At 31.3% G+C, this 26,114-nt stretch overlaps 4 long non-coding RNA genes across 7 annotated transcripts; 1 reads left to right on the forward strand and 3 right to left on the reverse strand.

Annotated features, from left to right (window-relative positions):
- Positions 1 to 25,563, reverse strand: LOC127810435 (uncharacterized). The gene is made up of 3 exons (XR_008025445.1): positions 25,447 to 25,563; positions 23,588 to 24,981; positions 1 to 2,184 (listed from the first exon to the last, which is right to left on the reverse strand). It is a non-coding gene; the product is annotated as an uncharacterized LOC127810435 (long non-coding RNA).
- LOC127810434 (uncharacterized) lies at positions 2,785 to 17,652 on the reverse strand. 4 transcript variants are annotated; one of them, XR_008025444.1, is made up of 2 exons: positions 17,510 to 17,652; positions 2,785 to 7,742 (listed from the first exon to the last, which is right to left on the reverse strand). It is a non-coding gene; the product is annotated as an uncharacterized LOC127810434 (long non-coding RNA). The 4 variants fall into 4 exon arrangements; XR_008025443.1 differs by having other exon boundaries at positions 2,785 to 8,206; XR_008025442.1 differs by having other exon boundaries at positions 2,785 to 8,668.
- On the reverse strand, positions 12,542 to 16,109 carry LOC127810436 (uncharacterized). Its single transcript, XR_008025446.1, has 2 exons — positions 14,727 to 16,109; positions 12,542 to 13,796 (listed from the first exon to the last, which is right to left on the reverse strand). It is a non-coding gene; the product is annotated as an uncharacterized LOC127810436 (long non-coding RNA).
- Positions 17,900 to 20,911, forward strand: LOC127810437 (uncharacterized). The gene is made up of 2 exons (XR_008025447.1): positions 17,900 to 17,977; positions 19,367 to 20,911. It is a non-coding gene; the product is annotated as an uncharacterized LOC127810437 (long non-coding RNA).
- Positions 25,564 to 26,114: the final 551 nt, after the last annotated feature.

Below are 26,114 nucleotides of genomic sequence, written 5' to 3' on the forward strand. Positions count from 1 at the left end.
GAATGAAGATAATTTCATATGGTTTTAAGTGTAGTTTTATTTGGAAGTGTAATTGAAATATTCAAAAGATTAGGGGTTTAACTTGATTTTCGGTACAATTATGAGTAACCGAATGGATTGGAGGGAGTGCTCCGAAATCAAGATATCTAAAAACAATTATATGAAACGAACCAGAATTTCGATACGATTATTATGACATCGAAAAAAATCTGATCGGAAACAGTTTTTTGTGCAGCTAAAAATCAGGCCGAAAAGACGAATCGTCGTAATTCGTTCACAAAAAGTCAATTGAACTCAAAATACACTTTAATTTAGTTATTAGAACAACCTTTTGATTGTTTAATGTTGAAACAAAAGTACTAGCGATCAAATCGAACAATAGGACGTATGCGTAATTTTTTCATTTTTCCCGCTTTTGGTCGAAAAAAGAAATTTCTTTTTTTTTTTGTCAATTTTCAATGGTGGAATGAAGATAATTTCATATGGTTTTAAGTGTAGTTTTATTTGGAAGTGTAATTGAAATATTCAAAAGATTAGGGTTTAACTTGATTTTCGGTACAATTATGAGTAACCGAATGGATTGGAGGGAGTGCTCCGAAATCAAGATATCTAAAAACAATTATATGAAACGAACCAGAATTTCGATACGATTATTATGACATCGAAAAAAATCTGATCGGAAACAGTTTTTTGTGCAGCTAAAAATCAGGCAGAAAAGTCGAATCGTCGTAATTCGTTCACAAAAAAGTCAATTGAACTCAAAATACACTTTAATTTAGTTATTAGAACAACCTTTTGGTTGTTTAATGTTGAAACAAAAGTACTAGCGATCAAATCGAACAATAGGACGTAAGCGTAATTTTTTCATTTTTCCCGACTTTGGTCGAAAAAAAAAATTCTTTTTTTTTTTTTTGTCAATTTTCAATGGTGGAATGAAGATAATTTCATATGGTTTTAAGTGTAGTTTTATTTGGAAGTGTAATTGAAATATTCAAAAGATTAGGGGTTTAACTTGATTTTCGGTACAATTATGAGTAACCGAATGGATTGGAGGGAGTGCTCCGAAATCAAGATATCTAAAAACAATTATATGAAACGAACCAGAATTTCGATACGATTATTATGACATCGAAAAAAATCTGATCGAAAACAGTTTTTTGTGCAGCTAAAAATCAGGCCGAAAAGTCGAATCGTCGTAATTCGTTCACAAAAAGTCAATTGAACTCAAAATACACTTTAATTTAGTTATTAGAACAACCTTTTGATTGTTTAATGTTGAAACAAAAGTACTAGCGATCAAATCGAACAATAGGACGTAAGCGTAATTTCTTCATTTTTCCCGACTTTGGTCGAAAAAAGAAATTTCTTTTTTTTTTGTTAATTTTCAATGGTGGAATGAAGATAATTTCATATGGTTTTAAGTGTAGTTTTATTTGGAAGTGTAATTGAAATATTCAAAAGATTAGGGGTTTAACTTGATTTTCGGTACAATTATGAGTAACCGAATGGATTGGAGGGAGTGCTCCGAAATCAAGATATCTAAAAACAATTATATGAAACGAACCAGAATTTCGATACGATTATTATGACATCGAAAAAAATCTGATCGGAAACAGTTTTTTGTGCAGCTAAAAATCAGGCCGAAAAGTCGAATCGTCGTAATTCGTTCACAAAAAGTCAATTGAACTCAAAATACACTTTAATTTAGTTATTAGAACAACCTTTTGGTTGTTTAATGTTGAAACAAAAGTACTAGCGATCAAATCGAACAATAGGACGTAAGCGTAATTTCTTCATTTTTCCCGACTTTGGTCGAAAAAAGAAATTTCTTTTTTTTTTGTCAATTTTCAATGGTGGAATGAAGATAATTTCATATGGTTTTAAGTGTAGTTTTATTTGGAAGTGTAATTGAAATATTCAAAAGATTAGGGGTTTAACTTGATTTTCGGTACAATTATGAGTAACCGAATGGATTGGAGGGAGTGCTCCGAAATCAAGATATCTAAAAACAATTATATGAAACGAACCAGAATTTCGATACGATTATTATGACATCGAAAAAAATCTGATCGGAAACAGTTTTTTGTGCAGCTAAAAATCAGGCCGAAAAGACGAATCGTCGTAATTCGTTCACAAAAAGTCAATTGAACTCAAAATACACTTTAATTTAGTTATTAGAACAACCTTTTGGTTGTTTAATGTTGAAACAAAAGTACTAGCGATCAAATCGAACAATAGGACGTAAGCGTAATTTCTTCATTTTTCCCGACTTTGGTCTAAAAAAGAAATTTCTTTTTTTTTTTTGTCAATTTTCAATGGTGGAATGAAGATAATTTCATATGGTTTTAAGTGTAGTTTTATTTGGAAGTGTAATTGAAATATTCAAAAGATTAGGGGTTTAACTTGATTTTCGGTACAATTATGAGTAACCGAATGGATTGGAGGGAGTGCTCCGAAATCAAGATATCTAAAAACAATTATATGAAACGAACCAGAATTTCGATACGATTATTATGACATCGAAAAAAATCTGATCGGAAACAGTTTTTTGTGCAGCTAAAATCAGGTCGAAAAGTCGAATCGTCGTAATTCGTTCACAAAAAGTCAATTGAACTCAAAATACACTTTAATTTAGTTATTAGAACAACCTTTTGGTTGTTTAATGTTGAAACAAAAGTACTAGCGATCAAATCGAACAATAGGACGTAAGCGTAATTTCTTCATTTTTCCCGACTTTGGTCGAAAAAAGAAATTTCTTTTTTTTTTTGTCAATTTTCAATGGTGGAATGAAGATAATTTCATATGGTTTTAAGTGTAGTTTTATTTGGAAGTGTAATTGAAATATTCAAAAGATTAGGGGTTTAACTTGATTTTCGGTACAATTATGAGTAACCGAATGGATTGGAGGGAGTGCTCCGAAATCAAGATATCTAAAAACAATTATATGAAACGAACCAGAATTTCGATACGATTATTATGACATCGAAAAAAATCTGATCGGAAACAGTTTTTTGTGCAGCTAAAAATCAGGCCGAAAAGACGAATCGTCGTAATTCGTTCACAAAAAGTCAATTGAACTCAAAATACACTTTAATTTAGTTATTAGAACAACCTTTTGGTTGTTTAATGTTGAAACAAAAGTACTAGCGATCAAATCGAACAATAGGACGTAAGCGTAATTTCTTCATTTTTCCCGACTTTGGTCGAAAAAAGAAATTTCTTTTTTTTTTTTGTCAATTTTCAATGGTGGAATGAAGATAATTTCATATGGTTTTAAGTGTAGTTTTATTTGGAAGTGTAATTGAAATATTCAAAAGATTAGGGGTTTAACTTGATTTTCGGTACAATTATGAGTAACCGAATGGATTGGAGGGAGTGCTCCGAAATCAAGATATCTAAAAACAATTATATGAAACGAACCAGAATTTCGATACGATTATTATGACATCGAAAAAAATCTGATCGGAAACAGTTTTTTGTGCAGCTAAAAATCAGGCCGAAAAGACGAATCGTCGTAATTCGTTCACAAAAAGTCAATTGAACTCAAAATACACTTTAATTTAGTTATTAGAACAACCTTTTGGTTGTTTAATGTTGAAACAAAAGTACTAGCGATCAAATCGAACAATAGGACGTAAGCGTAATTTCTTCATTTTTCCCGACTTTGGTCGAAAAAAGAAATTTCTTTTTTTTTGTCAATTTTCAATGGTGGAATGAAGATAATTTCATATGGTTTTAAGTGTAGTTTTATTTGGAAGTGTAATTGAAATATTCAAAAGATTAGGGGTTTAACTTGATTTTCGGTACAATTATGAGTAACCGAATGGATTGGAGGGAGTGCTCCGAAATCAAGATATCTAAAAAAAATTATATGAAACGAACCAGAATTTCGATACGATTATTATGACATCGAAAAAAATCTGATCGGAAACAGTTTTTTGTGCAGCTAAAAATCAGGCCGAAAAGTCGAATCGTCGTAATTCGTTCACAAAAAGTCAATTGAACTCAAAATACACTTTAATTTAGTTATTAGAACAACCTTTTGGTTGTTTAATGTTGAAACAAAAGTACTAGCGATCAAATCGAACAATAGGACGTAAGCGTAATTTCTTCATTTTTCCCGACTTTGGTCGAAAAAAGAAATTTCTTTTTTTTTTGTCAATTTTCAATGGTGGAATGAAGATAATTTCATATGGTTTTAAGTGTAGTTTTATTTGGAAGTGTAATTGAAATATTCAAAAGATTAGGGGTTTAACTTGATTTTCGGTACAATTATGAGTAACCGAATGGATTGGAGGGAGTGCTCCGAAATCAAGATATCTAAAAACAATTATATGAAACGAACCAGAATTTCGATACGATTATTATGACATCGAAAAAAATCTGATCGGAAACAGTTTTTTGTGCAGCTAAAAATCAGGCCGAAAAGTCGAATCGTCGTAATTCGTTCACAAAAAGTCAATTGAACTCAAAATACACTTTAATTTAGTTATTAGAACAACCTTTTGGTTGTTTAATGTTGAAACAAAAGTACTAGCGATCAAATCGAACAATAGGACGTAAGCGTAATTTCTTCATTTTTCCCGACTTTGGTCGAAAAAAGAAATTTCTTTTTTTTTTTCTCAATTTTCAATGGTGGAATGAAGATAATTTCATATGGTTTTAAGTGTAGTTTTATTTGGAAGTGTAATTGAAATATTCAAAAGATTAGGGGTTTAACTTGATTTTCGGTACAATTATGAGTAACCGAATGGATTGGAGGGAGTGCTCCGAAATCAAGATATCTAAAAACAATTATATGAAACGAACCAGAATTTCGATACGATTATTATGACATCGAAAAAAATCTGATCGGAAACAGTTTTTTGTGCAGCTAAAAATCAGGCCGAAAAGTCGAATCGTCGTAATTCGTTCACAAAAAGTCAATTGAACTCAAAATACACTTTAATTTAGTTATTAGAACAACCTTTTGGTTGTTTAATGTTGAAACAAAAGTACTAGCGATCAAATCGAACAATAGGACGTAAGCGTAATTTCTTCATTTTTCCCGACTTTGGTCGAAAAAAGAAATTTCTTTTTTTTTTTGTCAATTTTCAATGGTGGAATGAAGATAATTTCATATGGTTTTAAGTGTAGTTTTATTTGGAAGTGTAATTGAAATATTCAAAAGATTAGGGGTTTAACTTGATTTTCGGTACAATTATGAGTAACCGAATGGATTGGAGGGAGTGCTCCGAAATCAAGATATCTAAAAACAATTATATGAAACGAACCAGAATTTCGATACGATTATTATGACATCGAAAAAAATCTGATCGGAAACAGTTTTTTGTGCAGCTAAAAATCAGGCCGAAAAGTCGAATCGTCGTAATTCGTTCACAAAAAGTCAATTGAACTCAAAATACACTTTAATTTAGTTATTAGAACAACCTTTTGGTTGTTTAATGTTGAAACAAAAGTACTAGCGATCAAATCGAACAATAGGACGTAAGCGTAATTTCTTCATTTTTCCGACTTTGGTCGAAAAAAGAAATTTCTTTTTTTTTTTGTCAATTTTCAATGGTGGAATGAAGATAATTTCATATGGTTTTAAGTGTAGTTTTATTTGGAAGTGTAATTGAAATATTCAAAAGATTAGGGGTTTAACTTGATTTTCGGTACAATTATGAGTAACCGAATGGATTGGAGGGAGTGCTCCGAAATCAAGATATCTAAAAACAATTATATGAAACGAACCAGAATTTCGATACGATTATTATGACATCGAAAAAAATCTGATCGGAAACAGTTTTTTGTGCAGCTAAAAATCAGGCCGAAAAGTCGAATCGTCGTAATTCGTTCACAAAAAGTCAATTGAACTCAAAATACACTTTAATTTAGTTATTAGAACAACCTTTTGGTTGTTTAATGTTGAAACAAAAGTACTAGCGATCAAATCGAACAATAGGACGTAAGCGTAATTTCTTCATTTTTCCCGACTTTGGTCGAAAAAAGAAATTTCTTTTTTTTTTTCAATTTTCAATGGTGGAATGAAGATAATTTCATATGGTTTTAAGTGTAGTTTTATTTGGAAGTGTAATTGAAATATTCAAAAGATTAGGGGTTTAACTTGATTTTCGGTACAATTATGAGTAACCGAATGGATTGGAGGGAGTGCTCCGAAATCAAGATATCTAAAAACAATTATATGAAACGAACCAGAATTTCGATACGATTATTATGACATCGAAAAAAATCTGATCGGAAACAGTTTTTTGTGCAGCTAAAAATCAGGCCGAAAAGTCGAATCGTCGTAATTCGTTCACAAAAAGTCAATTGAACTCAAAATACACTTTAATTTAGTTATTAGAACAACCTTTTGGTTGTTTAATGTTGAAACAAAAGTACTAGCGATCAAATCGAACAATAGGACGTAAGCGTAATTTCTTCATTTTTCCCGACTTTGGTCGAAAAAAAAATTTCTTTTTTTTTTTGTCAATTTTCAATGGTGGAATGAAGATAATTTCATATGGTTTTAAGTGTAGTTTTATTTGGAAGTGTAATTGAAATATTCAAAAGATTAGGGGTTTAACTTGATTTTCGGTACAATTATGAGTAACCGAATGGATTGGAGGGAGTGCTCCGAAATCAAGATATCTAAAAAAAATTATATGAAACGAACCAGAATTTCGATACGATTATTATGACATCGAAAAAAATCTGATCGGAAACAGTTTTTTGTGCAGCTAAAAATCAGGCCGAAAAGTCGAATCGTCGTAATTCGTTCACAAAAAGTCAATTGAACTCAAAATACACTTTAATTTAGTTATTAGAACAACCTTTTGGTTGTTTAATGTTGAAACAAAAGTACTAGCGATCAAATCGAACAATAGGACGTAAGCGTAATTTCTTCATTTTTCCCGACTTTGGTCGAAAAAAAAATTTCTTTTTTTTTTTTCAATTTTCAATGGTGGAATGAAGATAATTTCATATGGTTTTAAGTGTAGTTTTATTTGGAAGTGTAATTGAAATATTCAAAAGATTAGGGGTTTAACTTGATTTTCGGTACAATTATGAGTAACCGAATGGATTGGAGGGAGTGCTCCGAAATCAAGATATCTAAAAAAAATTATATGAAACGAACCAGAATTTCGATACGATTATTATGACATCGAAAAAAATCTGATCGGAAACAGTTTTTTGTGCAGCTAAAAATCAGGCCGAAAAGTCGAATCGTCGTAATTCGTTCACAAAAAGTCAATTGAACTCAAAATACACTTTAATTTAGTTATTAGAACAACCTTTTGGTTGTTTAATGTTGAAACAAAAGTACTAGCGATCAAATCGAACAATAGGACGTAAGCGTAATTTCTTCATTTTTCCCGACTTTGGTCGAAAAAAGAAATTTCTTTTTTTTTTTCAATTTTCAATGGTGGAATGAAGATAATTTCATATGGTTTTAAGTGTAGTTTTATTTGGAAGTGTAATTGAAATATTCAAAAGATTAGGGGTTTAACTTGATTTTCGGTACAATTATGAGTAACCGAATGGATTGGAGGGAGTGCTCCGAAATCAAGATATCTAAAAACAATTATATGAAACGAACCAGAATTTCGATACGATTATTATGACATCGAAAAAAATCTGATCGGAAACAGTTTTTTGTGCAGCTAAAAATCAGGCCGAAAAGTCGAATCGTCGTAATTCGTTCACAAAAAGTCAATTGAACTCAAAATACACTTTAATTTAGTTATTAGAACAACCTTTTGGTTGTTTAATGTTGAAACAAAAGTACTAGCGATCAAATCGAACAATAGGACGTAAGCGTAATTTCTTCATTTTTCCCGACTTTGGTCGAAAAAAGAAATTTCTTTTTTTTTTTGTCAATTTTCAATGGTGGAATGAAGATAATTTCATATGGTTTTAAGTGTAGTTTTATTTGGAAGTGTAATTGAAATATTCAAAAGATTAGGGGTTTAACTTGATTTTCGGTACAATTATGAGTAACCGAATGGATTGGAGGGAGTGCTCCGAAATCAAGATATCTAAAAACAATTATATGAAACGAACCAGAATTTCGATACGATTATTATGACATCGAAAAAAATCTGATCGGAAACAGTTTTTTGTGCAGCTAAAAATCAGGCCGAAAAGTCGAATCGTCGTAATTCGTTCACAAAAAGTCAATTGAACTCAAAATACACTTTAATTTAGTTATTAGAACAACCTTTTGGTTGTTTAATGTTGAAACAAAAGTACTAGCGATCAAATCGAACAATAGGACGTAAGCGTAATTTCTTCATTTTTCCCGACTTTGGTCGAAAAAAAAATTTCTTTTTTTTTTGTCAATTTTCAATGGTGGAATGAAGATAATTTCATATGGTTTTAAGTGTAGTTTTATTTGGAAGTGTAATTGAAATATTCAAAAGATTAGGGGTTTAACTTGATTTTCGGTACAATTATGAGTAACCGAATGGATTGGAGGGAGTGCTCCGAAATCAAGATATCTAAAAACAATTATATGAAACGAACCAGAATTTCGATACGATTATTATGACATCGAAAAAAATCTGATCGGAAACAGTTTTTTGTGCAGCTAAAAATCAGGCCGAAAAGTCGAATCGTCGTAATTCGTTCACAAAAAGTCAATTGAACTCAAAATACACTTTAATTTAGTTATTAGAACAACCTTTTGGTTGTTTAATGTTGAAACAAAAGTACTAGCGATCAAATCGAACAATAGGACGTAAGCGTAATTTCTTCATTTTTCCCGACTTTGGTCGAAAAAAAAATTTCTTTTTTTTTTTTTGTCAATTTTCAATGGTGGAATGAAGATAATTTCATATGGTTTTAAGTGTAGTTTTATTTGGAAGTGTAATTGAAATATTCAAAAGATTAGGGGTTTAACTTGATTTTCGGTACAATTATGAGTAACCGAATGGATTGGAGGGAGTGCTCCGAAATCAAGATATCTAAAAACAATTATATGAAACGAACCAGAATTTCGATACGATTATTATGACATCGAAAAAAATCTGATCGGAAACAGTTTTTTGTGCAGCTAAAAATCAGGCCGAAAAGTCGAATCGTCGTAATTCGTTCACAAAAAGTCAATTGAACTCAAAATACACTTTAATTTAGTTATTAGAACAACCTTTTGGTTGTTTAATGTTGAAACAAAAGTACTAGCGATCAAATCGAACAATAGGACGTAAGCGTAATTTCTTCATTTTTCCCGACTTTGGTCGAAAAAAGAAATTTCTTTTTTTTTTTGTCAATTTTCAATGGTGGAATGAAGATAATTTCATATGGTTTTAAGTGTAGTTTTATTTGGAAGTGTAATTGAAATATTCAAAAGATTAGGGGTTTAACTTGATTTTCGGTACAATTATGAGTAACCGAATGGATTGGAGGGAGTGCTCCGAAATCAAGATATCTAAAAACAATTATATGAAACGAACCAGAATTTCGATACGATTATTATGACATCGAAAAAAATCTGATCGGAAACAGTTTTTTGTGCAGCTAAAAATCAGGCCGAAAAGTCGAATCGTCGTAATTCGTTCACAAAAAGTCAATTGAACTCAAAATACCGAATTTAGTTATTAGATAGGACATTCGAAAGGAGGTCATACAAGGATGATATAGAACAATACCTCATAATAAACACACACATTTATCTATTTTCACGCAGCGGAATATCAATAACTTTCGTTACAAACCAATGTTGATACATCTAGGCTCTTAGGCCATACAAACCGAATATAGGCTTAATGTAAAACAACAATTTAAAATGTCATCAATCTTCCTCACCAAAACGCAACTAGGATCTCCGAGTTGAGTGCCTCTGTACACCACTACCCTTGGGTTGTAGTCCCACTGGACTCGCCCTTAATGACTGCTTTACCTTTACCTGGAATGGCATAAGAAGATCAAGTGAGCCACAAGGCTCAGCAAGTTCTAGTACAAAGGAGCAGTATGAAGAAAGAGAAATCATGATGATACCGAGAATTGTACAACGACTTCAGATCAATATTCAATTATAGAAGTCGGAAATCATATCTCATAGAATTATAAGTTTCAAATTTTTGTTCATGTATAATCATACAAGTGCATACATCATAAGTATAAGTCCCATAGGCTCATAAGCCACGATGCAAAATATTTTAATCATCATATCAGTAAATCAACACATAATGTATTGAGCACAACCTGCCGGCTATGGCCACCTCGTCCCGCGTCAGGCGCTCCTGGGGTACCCTTTTATTTCCGCGCAAAATAATAAGTGCGCTAAGAACATATATATATATGAGCATCATGTACATGTATGCATCATGTATGCATTTACCAGCAATGTAAAATTTAAATTCTCGTTCTCAATATACATTTAATACCATTGAAGAATGTTATGGCAAAAATTGTTATTTTTCCACCATACAATCGCTCAAATACATTAAGTAAATGTTTAATTAATATTAATAAAAATTTTCGGATGGTACTGTAGCGGGGTACTATACGGATACGGTATGGTCTGTGCAAGATACTGTATGTATATTGTACGAATACGGTATTATACTATAGCGAGGTACTATATGGTATTGTATCGAAATACTGTATAGGTACTGTATGGTACTGTATCGAGATACTATATGGTACTGTATCGAGATACTATATAGGTACTGTATTGAGATATTGTATAGGTACTGTATGGTACTGTATTGAGATACTGTATAGGTACTGTATCAAGATACGTATGTATACTGTACGAATACGGTATTATACTATAGCGAGATACTATATGTATTGTATCGAGATACTGTATAGGTACTGTATGGTACTGTATCGAGATACTGTATTGAGATACTGTATAGGTACTGTATCGAGATATTGTATAGGTACTGTATGGTACTATAGCATCCGAATTTTTCACACATTAACTTGATATTTTTCCACAATTTCATGGGACATTCGGGTATAGACATTAATTATCCAGACATCATTCACATATAAGATATACCAATAAATATACTACAATGAGCAATGAAGTGAACAAACTCCCATCATAATGGAGGCGAAAAATGCCATTCACAGAATAATATTGGGGTGAATCAAACCCCTTTGAGACATCAAATAGACTCACAATATTTAGGAATTTTTATACTATGTAGATAATAAAAAAAAAATTAATAGAAATGCTATACATGGAAGGGGAGAAAATAAAAGAAGAAGAAGAAGGGATACTTGCCTGAGGATGAATAAATCAAGATGAAGCACCCGCACAGAAGCTCTAATTACCACAGAAAATTTAACAGAATAGAAGCAGTAGAGGAGAAAAAGAATGCGTATCAGATAGGAAGAAGAAGAGGAAGGAGAAGAAGAAGAAGAATAGAATAAGAAGAAGAAGAAGAAGAAGAAGTCGGGAGGGAGAAGAAGAAAAGGAAATAAAGATGAAGAAAAAGAAGGTGTAAAAGAAGAAGTGAAAGAAGAAAGTAGGAGTAAAGGAAAAAGAAGAAGTAAAAGGAGGAGTGAAAGAAGAAAGGAGAAGTAAAAGAGGGAGTGAAAAAAATAAAGAAGAAGTGAAAGAAAAGGTGAAAGAAGAAAAAGAAATGGGGGTTGGAAATAATGATGCGTAGATGGTTTTGTTTTGTTTTTTGTTTTTTTTTTTTTTTGTATTGGGCTTAAGCCCAAAAATGGCCCATCTTCTATTTCCTTAAAGGCCCAAGCCCAACTCTTAGCCCACTTGCCTTAAATAAATTGAAGCCCAACTCATTATCCCATCCATTTAATTTAAACTCATACATACAAGCCCATAGATCTATTTCAACATTAAGAATCAAATTTGCTCAACTTATATAAAATAACTAAAATAAGTTAATATATCATTCTAAAATTCTAAACCCAATAATGGGTCGTTACACAATTGAACTCAAAATACACTTTAATTTAGTTATTAGAACAACCTTTTGGTTGTTTAATGTTGAAACAAAAGTACTAGCGATCAAATCGAACAATAGGACGTAAGCGTAATTTCTTCATTTTTCCCGACTTTGGTCGAAAAAAAAAATTCTTTTTTTTTTTTTTCTCAATTTTCAATGGTGGAATGAAGATAATTTCATATGGTTTTAAGTGTAGTTTTATTTGGAAGTGTAATTGAAATATTCAAAAGATTAGGGGTTTAACTTGATTTTCGGTACAATTATGAGTAACCGAATGGATTGGAGGGAGTGCTCCGAAATCAAGATATCTAAAAAAAATTATATGAAACGAACCAGAATTTCGATACGATTATTATGACATCGAAAAAAATCTGATCGGAAACAGTTTTTTGTGCAGCTAAAAATCAGGCCGAAAAGTCGAATCGTCGTAATTCGTTTACAAAAAGTCAATTGAACTCAAAATACACTTTAATTTAGTTATTAGAACAACCTTTTGGTTGTTTAATGTTGAAACAAAAGTACTAGCGATCAAATCGAACAATAGGACGTAAGCGTAATTTCTTCATTTTTCCCGACTTTGGTCGAAAAAAGAAATTTCTTTTTTTTTTTGTCAATTTTCAATGGTGGAATGAAGATAATTTCATATGGTTTTAAGTGTAGTTTTATTTGGAAGTGTAATTGAAATATTCAAAAGATTAGGGGTTTAACTTGATTTTCGGTACAATTATGAGTAACCGAATGGATTGGAGGGAGTGCTCCGAAATCAAGATATCTAAAAACAATTATATGAAACGAACCAGAATTTCGATACGATTATTATGACATCGAAAAAAATCTGATCGGAAACAGTTTTTTGTGCAGCTAAAAATCAGGCCGAAAAGTCGAATCGTCGTAATTCGTTCACAAAAAGTCAATTGAACTCAAAATACACTTTAATTTAGTTATTAGAACAACCTTTTGGTTGTTTAATGTTGAAACAAAAGTACTAGCGATCAAATCGAACAATAGGACGTAAGCGTAATTTCTTCATTTTTCCCGACTTTGGTCGAAAAAAAAAATTTCTTTTTTTTTTGTCAATTTTCAATGGTGGAATGAAGATAATTTCATATGGTTTTAAGTGTAGTTTTATTTGGAAGTGTAATTGAAATATTCAAAAGATTAGGGGTTTAACTTGATTTTCGGTACAATTATGAGTAACCGAATGGATTGGAGGGAGTGCTCCGAAATCAAGATATCTAAAAACAATTATATGAAACGAACCAGAATTTCGATACGATTATTATGACATCGAAAAAAATCTGATCGGAAACAGTTTTTTGTGCAGCTAAAAATCAGGCCGAAAAGTCGAATCGTCGTAATTCGTTCACAAAAAGTCAATTGAACTCAAAATACACTTTAATTTAGTTATTAGAACAACCTTTTGGTTGTTTAATGTTGAAACAAAAGTACTAGCGATCAAATCGAACAATAGGACGTAAGCGTAATTTCTTCATTTTTCCCGACTTTGGTCGAAAAAAGAAATTTCTTTTTTTTTTTGTCAATTTTCAATGGTGGAATGAAGATAATTTCATATGGTTTTAAGTGTAGTTTTATTTGGAAGTGTAATTGAAATATTCAAAAGATTAGGGGTTTAACTTGATTTTCGGTACAATTATGAGTAACCGAATGGATTGGAGGGAGTGCTCCGAAATCAAGATATCTAAAAACAATTATATGAAACGAACCAGAATTTCGATACGATTATTATGACATCGAAAAAAATCTGATCGGAAACAGTTTTTTGTGCAGCTAAAAATCAGGCCGAAAAGACGAATCGTCGTAATTCGTTCACAAAAAGTCAATTGAACTCAAAATACACTTTAATTTAGTTATTAGAACAACCTTTTGGTTGTTTAATGTTGAAACAAAAGTACTAGCGATCAAATCGAACAATAGGACGTAAGCGTAATTTCTTCATTTTTCCCGACTTTGGTCGAAAAAAGAAATTTCTTTTTTTTTTTTGTCAATTTTCAATGGTGGAATGAAGATAATTTCATATGGTTTTAAGTGTAGTTTTATTTGGAAGTGTAATTGAAATATTCAAAAGATTAGGGGTTTAACTTGATTTTCGGTACAATTATGAGTAACCGAATGGATTGGAGGGAGTGCTCCGAAATCAAGATATCTAAAAACAATTATATGAAACGAACCAGAATTTCGATACGATTATTATGACATCTAAAAAAATCTGATCGGAAACAGTTTTTTGTGCAGCTTAAAATCAGGCCGAAAAGACGAATCGTCGTAATTCGTTCAGAAAAAATCAATTGAACTCAAAATACACTTTAATTTAGTTATTAGAACAACCTTTTGATTGTTTAATGTTGAAACAAAAGTACTAGCGATCAAATCGAACAATAGGACGTAAGCGTAATTTCTTCATTTTTCCCGACTTTGGTCGAAAAAAGAAATTTCTTTTTTTTTTTTGTCAATTTTCAATGGTGGAATGAGGATAATTTCATATGGTTTTAAGTGTAGTTTTATTTGGAAGTGTAATTGAAATATTCAAAAGATTAGGGGTTTAACTTGATTTTCGGTACAAATATGAGTAACCGAATGGATTGGAGGGAGTGCTCCGAAATCAAGATATCTAAAAACAATTATATGAAACGAACCAGAATTTCGATACGATTATTATTGCATCTAAAAAAATCTGATCGGAAACAGTTTTTTGTGCAGCTTAAAATCAGGCCGAAAAGACGAATCGTCGTAATTCGTTCAGAAAAAATCAATTGAACTCAAAATACACTTTAATTTAGTTATTAGAACAACCTTTTGATTGTTTAATGTTGAAACAAAAGTACTAGCGATCAAATCGAACAATAGGACGTAAGCGTAATTTCTTTATTTTTCCCGACTTTGGTCGAAAAAAGAAATTTCTTTTTTTTTTTGTCAATTTTCAATGGTGGAATGAAGATAATTTCATATGGTTTTAAGTGTAGTTTTATTTGGAAGTGTAATTGAAATATTCAAAAGATTAGGGGTTTAACTTGATTTTCGGTACAATTATGGGTAACCGAATGGATTGGAGGGAGTGCTCCGAAATCAAGATATGTAAAAACAATTATATGAAACGAACCAGAATTTCGATACGATTATTATGACATCGAAAAAAAATCTGATCGGAAACAGTTTTTTGTGCAGCTAAAAATCAGGCCGAAAAGTCGAATCGTCGTAATTCGTTCACAAAAAGTCAATTGAACTCAAAATACACTTTAATTTACTTATTAGAACAACCTTTTGATTGTTTAATGTTGCAACAAAAGTACTCGCGATCAAATCGAACAGTAGGACGTAAGCGTAATTTCTTCATTTTTCCCGACAATCGTCGAAAAAAGAAATTTCTTTTTTTTTTTTCAATTTGTAATGGTGGAATAAAGATAATTTCATATGGTTTTAAGTGTAGTTTTATTTGGAAGTGTAATTGAAATATTCAAAAGATTAGGGGTTTAACTTGATTTTCGGTACAAATATGAGTAACCGAATGGATTGGAGGGAGTGCTCCGAAATCAAGATATCTAAAAACAATTATATGAAACGAACCAGAATTTCGATACGATTATTATGACATCGAAAAAAATCTGATCGGAAACAGTTTTTTGTGCAGCAAAAAATCAGGCCGAAAAGACGAATCGTCGTAATTCGTTCACAAAAAATCAATTGAACTCAAAATACACTTTAATTTAGTTATTAGAACAACCTTTTGATTGTTTAATGTTGAAACAAAAGTACTAGCGATCAAATCGAACAATAGGACGTAAGCGTAATTTCTTCATTTTTCGCGACTTTGGTCGAAAAAAGAAATTTCTTTTTTTTTTTTCAATATTCAATGGTGGAATGAAGATAATTTCATATGGTTTTAAGTGTAGTTTTATTTGGAAGTGTAATTGAAATATTCAAAAGATTAGGGATTTAACTTGATTTTCGGTACAATTATGAGTAACCGAATGGATTGGAGAGAGTGCTCTGAAATCAAGATATCTAAAAACAATTATATGAAGCGAACCAGAATTTCGATACGATTATTATGACATCGAAAAAAATCTGATCGGAAACAGTTTTTTGTGCAGCTTAAAATCAGGCCGAAAAGACGAATCGTCGTAATTCGTTCACAAAAAATCAATTGAACTCAGAATACACTTTAATTTAGTTATTAGAACAACCTTTTGATTGTTTAATGTTGAAACAAAAGTACTAGCGATCAAATCGAACAATAGGACGTAAGCGTAATTTCTTCATTTTTCCCGACTTTGGTCGAAAAAAGAAATTTCTTTTTTTTTTGTCAATTTTCAATGGTGGAATGAGATAATTTCATATGGTTTTAAGTGTAGTTTTATTTGGAAGTGTAATTGAAATATTCAAAAGATTAGGGGTTTAACTTGATTTTCGGTACAATTATGAGTAACCGAATGGATTGGAGGGAGTGCTCCGAAATCAAGATATGTAAAAACAATTATATGAACCGAACCAGAATTTCGATACGATTATTATGACATCGAAAAAAAATCTGATCGGAAACAGTTTTTTGTGCAGCTAAAAATCAGGCCGAAAAGTCGAATCGTCGTAATTCGTTCACAAAAAGTCAATTGAACTCAAAATACACTTTAATTTACTTATTAGAACAACCTTTTGATTGTTTAATGTTGCAACAAAAGTACTCGCGATCAAATCGAACAGTAGGACGTAAGCGTAATTTCTTCATTTTTCCCGACTATGGTCGAAAAAAGAAATTTCTTTTTTTTTTTTTTCAATTTTTAATGGTGGAATGAAGATAATTTCATATGGTTTTAAGTGTAGTTTTATTTGGAAGTGTAATTGAAATATTCAAAAGATTAGGGGTTTAACTTGATTTTCGGTACAATTATGAGTAACCGAATGGATTGGAGGGAGTGCTCCGAAATCAAGATATCTAAAAACAATTATATGAAACGAACCAGAATTTCGATACGATTATTATGACATCGAAAAAAATCTGATCGAAAACAGTTTTTTGTGCAGCTAAAAATCAGGCCGAAAAGATGAATCGTCGTAATTCGTTCACAAAAAAGTCAATTGAACTCAAAATACACTTTAATTTAGTTATTAGAACAACCTTTTGATTGTTTAATGTTGAAACAAAAGTACTAGCGATCAAATCGAACAATAGGACGTAAGCGTAATTTCTTCATTTTTCGCGACTTTGGTCGAAAAAAGAAATTTCTTTTTTTTTTTTCAATATTCAATGGTGGAATGAAGATAATTTCATATGGTTTTAAGTGTAGTTTTATTTGGAAGTGTAATTGAAATATTCAAAAGATTAGGGATTTAACTTGATTTTCGGTACAATTATGAGTAACCGAATGGATTGGAGAGAGTGCTCCGAAATCAAGATATCTAAAAACAATTATATGAAACGAACCAGAATTTCGATACGATTATTATGACATCGAAAAAAATCTGATCGAAAACAGTTTTTTGTGCAGCTAAAAATCAGGCCGAAAAGTCGAATCGTCGTAATTCGTTCACAAAAAGTCAATTGAACTCAAAATACACTTTAATTTTGTTATTAGAACAACCTTTTGGTTGTTTAATGTTGAAACAAAAGTACTAGCGATCAAATCGAACAATAGGACGTAAGCGTAATTTCTTCATTTTTACCGACTTTCGTCGTAAAAAGAAATTTCATTTTTTTTTGTCAATTTTCAATGGTGGAATTAAGCTAATTTCATATGGTTTTAAGTGTAGTTTTATTTGGAAGTGTAATTGAAATATTCAAAAGATTAGGGGTTTAACTTGATTTTCGGTACGATTATGAGTAACCGAATGGATTGGAGGGAGTGCTCCAAAATCAAGATATCTAAAAACAATTCTATGAAACGAACCAGAATTTCGATACGATTATTATGACATCGAAAAAAATCTGATCGAAATAGTTTTTTGTGTTGCTAAAAATCAGGCCGAAAAGACGAATCCTCGTAATTCGTTCACAAAAAGTCAATTCAACTCAAAATACACTTTAATTTAGTTATTAGAACAACCTTTTGGTTGTTTAATGTTGAAACAAAAGTACTAGCGATCAAATCGAACAATTGGACGTAAGCGTAATTTCTTCATTTTTCCCGACTTTGGTGTAAAAAAGAAATTTCTTTTTTTTTTTGTCAATTTTCAATGGTGGAATGAAGATAATTTCATATAGTTTTAAGTGTAGTTTTATTTGGAAGTGTAATTGAAATATTCAAAAGATTAGGGGTTTAACTTGATTTTCGGTACAATTATGAGTAACCGAATGGATTGGAGGGAGTGCTCCGAAATCAAGATATCTAAAAACAATTATATGAAACGAACCAGAATTTCGATACGATTATTATGACATCTAAAAAAATCTGATCGAAACAGTTTTTTGTGCAGCTTAAAATCAGGCCGAAAAGACGAATCGTCGTAATTCGATCAGAAAAAAGTCAATTGAACTCAAAATACACTTTAATTTAGTTATTAGAACAACCTTTTGATTGTTTAATGTTGAAACAAAAGTACTAGCGATCAAATCGAACAATAGGACGTAAGCGTAATTTCTTTATTTTTCCCGACTTTGGTCGAAAAAAGAAATTTCTTTTTTTTTTTGTCCATTTTCAATGGTGGAATGAGATAATTTCATATGGTTTTAAGTGTAGTTTTATTTGGAAGTGTAATTGAAATATTCAAAAGATTAGGGGTTTAACTTGATTTTCGGTACAATTATGAGTAACCGAATGGATTGGAGGGAGTTCTCCGAAATCAAGATATCTAAAAACAATTATATGAAACGAAACAGAATTTCGATACGATCATTATGACATCGAAAAAAATCTGATCGGAAACAGTTTTTTGTGCAGCTAAAAATCAGGCCGAAAAGACGAATCGTCGTAATTCATTTACAAAAAGTCAATTGAATTCAAAATACACTTTAATTTAGTTATTAGAACAACCTTTTGGTTGTTTAATGTTGAAACAAAAGTACTAGCGATCAAATCGAACAGTAGGACGTAAGCGTAATTTCTTCATTTTTCCCGACTTTGGTCAAAAAAGAAATTTCTTTTTTTTTTGTCAATTTTTAATGGTGGAATGAAGATAATTTCATATGGTTTTAAGTGTAGTTTTGTTTGGAAGTGTAATTGAAATATTCAAAAGATTAGGGGTTTAACTTGATTTTCGGTACAATTATGAGTAACTGAATGGATTGGAGGGAGTGCTCCGAAATCAAGATATCTAAAAACAATTATATGAAACGAACTAGAATTTCGATACGATTATTATGACATCGAAAAAAATCTGATCGGAAACAGTTTTTTGTGCAGCAAAAAATCTGGCCGAAAAGACGAATCGTCGTAATTCGTTCACAAAAAGTCAATTGAACTCAAAATACACTTTAATTTAGTTATTAGAACAACCTTTAGGTTGTTTAATGTTGAAACAAAAGTACTAGCGATCAAATCGAACAATAGGACGTAAGCGTAATTTCTTCATTTTTCCCGACTTTGGTGTAAAAAAGAAATTTCTTTTTTTTTTTTGTCAATTTTCAATGGTGGAATGAAGATAATTTCATATGGTTTTAAGTGTAGTTTTATTTGGAAGTGTAATTGAAATATTCAAAAGATTAGGGGTTTAACTTGATTTTCGGTACAATTATGAGTAACCGAATGGATTGGAGAGAGTGCTCCGAAATCAAGATATCTAAAAACAATTATATGAAACGAACCAGAATTTCGATACGATTATTATGACATCGAAAAAAATCTGATCGAAAACAGTTTTTTGTGCAGTTAAAAATCAGGCCGAAAAGTCGAATCGTCGTAATTCGTTCACAAAAAGTCAATTAAACAAAAAATACACTTTAATTTTGTTATTAGAACAACCTTTTGGTTGTTTAATGTTGAAACAAAAGTACTAGCGATCAAATCGAACAATAGGACGTAAGCGTAATTTTTTTCATTTTTACCGACTTTGGTCGAAAAAAGAAATTTCATTTTTTTGGGGTCAATTTTCAATGGTGGAATGAAGATAATTTCATATGGTTTTAAGTGTAGTTTTATTTGGAAGTGTAATTGAAATATTCAAAAGATTAGGGGTTTAACTTGATTTTCGATACAATTATGAGTAACCGAATGGATTGGAGGGAGTGCTCCAAAATCAAGATATCTAAAAACAATTATATGAAACGAACCAGAATTTCGATACGATTATTATGACATCGAAAAAAATCTGATCGGAAACAGTTTTTTGTGGAGCTAAAAATCAGGCCGAAAAGACGAATCGTTGTAATTCGTTCACAAAAAGTCAATTGAACTCAAAATACACTTTAATTTTGTTATTAGAACAACCTTTTGGTTGTTTAATGTTGAAACAAAAGTACTAGCGATCAAATCGAACAATAGGACGTAAGCGTAATTTCTTCATTTTTCCCGACTTTGGTCTAAAAAACAAATTTCTTTTTTTTTTTTTTTTGTCAATTTTCAATGGTGGAATGAAGATAATTTCATATGGTTTTAAGTGTAGTTTTATTTGGAAGTGTAATTGAAATATTCAAAAGATTAGGGGTTTAACTTGATTTTCGGTACAATTATGAGTAACCGAATGGATTGGAGGGAGTGCTCCAAAATCAAGATATCTAAAAACAATTATATGAAACGAACCAGAATTTCGATACGATTATTATGACATCGAAAAAAATCTGATCGGAAACAGTTTTTTGTGCAGCTAAAAATCAGGCCGAAAAGACGAATCGTCGTAATTCGTTCACAAAAAGTCAATTGAACTCAAAATACACTTTAATTTAGTTATTAGAACAACCTTTTGATTGTTTAATGTTGAAACAAAAGTACTAGCGATCAAATCGAACAGTAGGACGTAAGCGTAATTTCTTCATTTTTCCCGACTTTGGTCGAAAAAAGAAATTTCTTTTTTTTTTGTCAATTTTTAATGGTGGAATGAAGATAATTTCATATGGTTTTAAGTGTAGTTTTATTTGGAAGTGTAATTGAAATATTCAAAAGATTAGGGGTTTAACTTGATTTTCGGTACAATTATGAGTAACCGAATAGATTGGAGGGAGTGCTCTGAAATCAAGATATCTAAAAACAATTATAGGAAACGAACCAGAATTTCGATACGATTATTATGACATCGAAAAAAATCTGATCGTAAACAGTTTTTTGTGCAGCTAAAAATCAGGCCGAAAAGACGAATCGTCGTAATTCGTTCACAAAAAGTCAATTTGTAAGGGCCCACTCCCGAATGTGCCTGCTAGCATAGGACATTCGAAAGGAGGTCATCACAAGGATGATATAGAACAATACCTCATAATAAACACACACATTTATCTATTTTCACGCAGCGGAATATCAATAACTTTCGTTACAAACCAATGTTGATACATCTAGGCTCTTAGGCCATACAAACCGAATATGAGGCTCTAATGTAAAACAACAATTTAAAATCTCATCAATCTTCCTCACCAAAACGCAACTAGGATCTCCGAGTTGAGTGCCTCTGTACACCACTACCCTTGGGTTGTAGTCCCACTGGACTCGCCCTTAATGACTGCTTTACCTTTACCTGGAATGGCATAAGAAGATCAAGTGAGCCACAAGGCTCAGCAAGTTCTAGTACAAAGGAGCAGTATGAAGAAAGAGAAATCATGATGATACCGAGAGGAGTGTACAACGACTTCAGATCAATATTCAATTATAGAAGTCGGAAATCATATCTCATAGAATTATAAGTTTCAAATTTTTGTTCATGTATAATCATACAAGTGCATACATCATAAGTATAAGTCCCATAGGCTCATAAGCCACGATGCAAAATATGCGTTAATCATCATATCAGTAAATCAACACATAATGTATTGAGCACAACCTGCCGGGCTATGGCCACCTCGTCCCGCGTCAGGCGCTCCTGGGGTACCCTTTATTTCCGCGCAAAATAATAAGTGCGCTAAGAACATATATATATATGAGCATCATGTACATGTATGCATCATGTATGCATTTACCAGCAATGTAAAATTTAAATTCTCGTTCTCAATATACATTTAATACCATTGAAGAATGTTATGGCAAAAATTGTTATTTTTCCACCATACAATCGCTCTAATACATTAAGTAAATGTTTAATTAATATTAATAAAAATTTTCGGATGGGTACTGTAGCGGGGTACTATACGGATACGGTATGGTACTGTAGCAAGATACTGTATGTATATTGTACGAATACGGTATTATACTATAGCGAGGTACTATATGGTATTGTATCGAAATACTGTATAGGTACTGTATGGTACTGTATCGAGATACTATATGGTACTGTATCGAGATACTATATAGGTACTGTATTGAGATATTGTATAGGTACTGTATGGTACTGTATTGAGATACTGTATAGGTACTGTATCAAGATACTGTATGTATACTGTACGAATACGGTATTATACTATAGCGAGATACTATATGGTATTGTATCGAGATACTGTATAGGTACTGTATGGTACTGTATCGAGATACTGTATTGAGATACTGTATAGGTACTGTATCGAGATATTGTATAGGTACTGTATGGTACTATAGCATCCGAATTTTTCACACATTAACTTGATATTTTTCCACAATTTCATGGGACATTCGGGTATAGACATTAATTATCCAGACATCATTCACATATAAGATATACCAATAAATATACTACAATGAGCAATGAAGGTGAACAAACTCCCATCATAATGGAGGCGAAAAATGCCATTCACAGAATAATATTGGGGTGAATCAAACCCCTTTTGAGACATCAAATAGACTCACAATATTTAGGAATTTTTATACTATGTAGATAATAAAAAAAAAATTAATAGAAATGCTATACATGGAAGGGGAGAAAAATAAAAGAAGAAGAAGAAGGGATACTTGCCTGAGGATGAATAAATCAAGATGAAGCACCCGCACAGAAGCTCTAATTACCACAGAAAATTTAACAGAATAGAAGCAGTAGAGGAGAAAAAGAATGCGTATCAGATGAGGAAGAAGAAGAGGAAGGAGAAGAAGAAGAAGAATAGAATAAGAAGAAGAAGAAGAAGAAGAAGTCGGGAGGGAGAAGAAGAAAAGGAAATAAAGATGAAGAAAAAGAAGGTGTAAAAGAAGAAGTGAAAGAAGAAAGTAGGAGTAAAGGAAAAAGAAGAAGTAAAAGGAGGAGTGAAAGAAGAAAGGAGAAGTAAAAGAGGGAGTGAAAAAAATAAAGAAGAAGTGAAAGAAAAGGTGAAAGAAGAAAAAGAAATGGGGGTTGGGAAATAATGATGCGTAGATGGTTTTGTTTTGTTTTTTGTTTTTTTTTTTTTTTTGTATTGGGCTTAAGCCCAATAAATGGCCCATCTTCTATTTCCTTAAAGGCCCAAGCCCAACTCTTAGCCCACTTGCCTTAAATAAATTGAAGCCCAACTCATTATCCCATCCATTTAATTTAAACTCATACATACAAGCCCATAGATCTATTTCAACATTAAGAATCAAATTTGCTCAACTTATATAAAATAACTAAAATAAGTTAATATATCATTCTAAAATTCTAAACCCAATAATGGGTCGTTACACAATTGAACTCAAAATACACTTTAATTTAGTTATTAGAACAACCTTTTGGTTGTTTAATGTTGAAACAAAAGTACTAGCGATCAAATCGAACAATAGGACGTAAGCGTAATTTCTTCATTTTTCCCGACTTTGGTCTAAAAAAGAAGTTTCTTTTTTTTTTTTTTTCTCTATTTTCAATTGTGGAATGAAGATAATTTCATATGGTTTTAAGTGTAGTTTTATTTGGAAGCGTAATTGAAATATTCAAAAGAATAGGGATTTAACTTGATTTTCGATACAATTATGAGTAACCGAATAGATTGGAGGGAGTGCTCCGAAATCAAGATATCTAAAAAAAATTATATGAAACGAACCAGAATTTCGATACGATTATTATGACATCAAAAAAAATCTGATCGGAAACAGTTTTTTGTACAGCTAAAAATCAGGCCGAAAAGTCGAATCGTCGTACTTCGTTTACAAAAAGTCAATTGAACACAAAATACACTTAAATTTTGTTATTACAACAACCTTTTGGTTGTTTAATGTTGAAACAAAAGTACTAGCGATCAAATCGAACAATAGGACGTAAGCGTAATTTATTCATTTTTCCCGACTTTGGTCGAAAAAAGAAATTTCTTTTTTTTTTTGTCAATTTTTTATGGTGGAATGAAGATAATTTCATATGGTTTTAAGTGTAGTTTTATTTGGAAGTGTAATTGAAATATTCAAAAGATTAGGGGTTTAACTTGATTTTCGGTACAATTATGAGTAACCGAATGGATTGGAGGGAGTGCTCCGAAATCAAGATATCTAAAAACAATTCTATGAAACGAACCAGAATTTCGATACGATTATTATGACATCGAAAAAAATCTGATCGAAAACAGTTTTTTGTGCAGCTAAAAATCAGGCCGAAAAGTCGAATCGTCGTAATTCGTTCACAAAAAGTCAATTGAACACAAAATACACTTTAATTTTGTTATTAGAACAACCTTTTGGTTGTTTAATGTTGAAACAAAAGTACTAGCGATCAAATCGAACAATAGGACGTAAGCGTAATTTCCTCATTTTTACCGACTTTCGTCGTAAAAAGAAATTTCATTTTTTTTTGTCAATTTTCAATGGTGGAATTAAGCTAATTTCATATGGTTTTAAGTGTAGTTTTATTTGGAAGTGTAATTGAAATATTCAAAAGATTAGGGGTTTAACTTGATTTTCGGTACAATTATGAGTAACCGAATGGATTGGAGGGAGTGCTCCAAAATCGAGATATCTAAAAACAATTCTATGAAACGAACCAGAATTTCGATACGATTATTATGACATCGAAAAAAATCTGATCGAAATAGTTTTTTGTGTTGCTAAAAATCAGGCCGAAAAGACGAATCGTCGTAATTCGTTCACAAAAAGTCAATTGAACTCAAAATACACTTTAATTTAGTTATTAGAACAACCTTTTGGTTGTTTAATGTTGAAACAAAAGTACTAGCGATCAAATCGAACAATAGGACGTAAGCGTAATTTCTTCATTTTTCCCGACTTTGGTGTAAAAAAGAAATTTCTTTTTTTTTTTTGTCAATTTTCAATGGTGGAATGAATATAATTTCATATAGTTTTAAGTGTAGTTTTATTTGGAAGTGTAATTGAAATATTCAAAAGAATAGGGGTTTAACTTGATTTTCGGTACAATTATGAGTAACCGAATGGATTGGAGGGAGTGCTCCGAAATCAAGATATCTAAAAACAATTATATGAAACGAACCAGAATTTCGATACGATTATTATGACATCGAAAAAAATCTGATCGGAAACAGTTTTTTGTGCAGCTAAAAATCAGACCGAAAAGATGAATCGTCGTAATTCGATCACAAAAAGTCAATTGAACTCAAAATACACTTTAATTTAGTTATTAGAACAACCTTTTGATTGTTTAATGTTGAAACAAAAGTACTAGCGATCAAATCGAACAATAGGACGTAAGCGTAATTTCTTCATTTTTCCCGACTTTGGTCGAAAAAAGAAATTTCTTTTTTTTTTTTGTCAATTTTCAATGGTGGAATGAGGATAATTTCATATGGTTTTAAGTGTAGTTTTATTTGGAAGTGTAATTGAAATATTCAAAAGATTAGGGGTTTAACTTGATTTTCGGTACAAATATGAGTAACCGAATGGATTGGAGGGAGTGCTCCGAAATCAAGATATCTAAAAACAATTATATGAAACGAACCAGAATTTCGATACGATTATTATGACATCTAAAAAAATCTGATCGGAAACAGTTTTTTGTGCAGCTTAAAATCAGGCCGAAAAGACGAATCGTCGTAATTCGTTCAGAAAAAATCAATTGAACTCAAAATACACTTTAATTTAGTTATTAGAACAACCTTTTGATTGTTTAATGTTGAAACAAAAGTACTAGCGATCAAATCGAACAATAGGACGTAAGCGTAATTTCTTCATTTTTCCCGACTTTGGTCGAAAAAAGAAATTTCTTTTTTTTTTTTGTCAATTTTCAATGGTGGAATGAGGATAATTTCATATGGTTTTAAGTGTAGTTTTATTTGGAAGTGTAATTGAAATATTCAAA

Source organism: Diospyros lotus, chromosome 9 (assembly GCF_014633365.1).
Source record: "Diospyros lotus cultivar Yz01 chromosome 9, ASM1463336v1, whole genome shotgun sequence".
Taxonomy (NCBI): Eukaryota; Viridiplantae; Streptophyta; class Magnoliopsida; order Ericales; family Ebenaceae; genus Diospyros; species Diospyros lotus.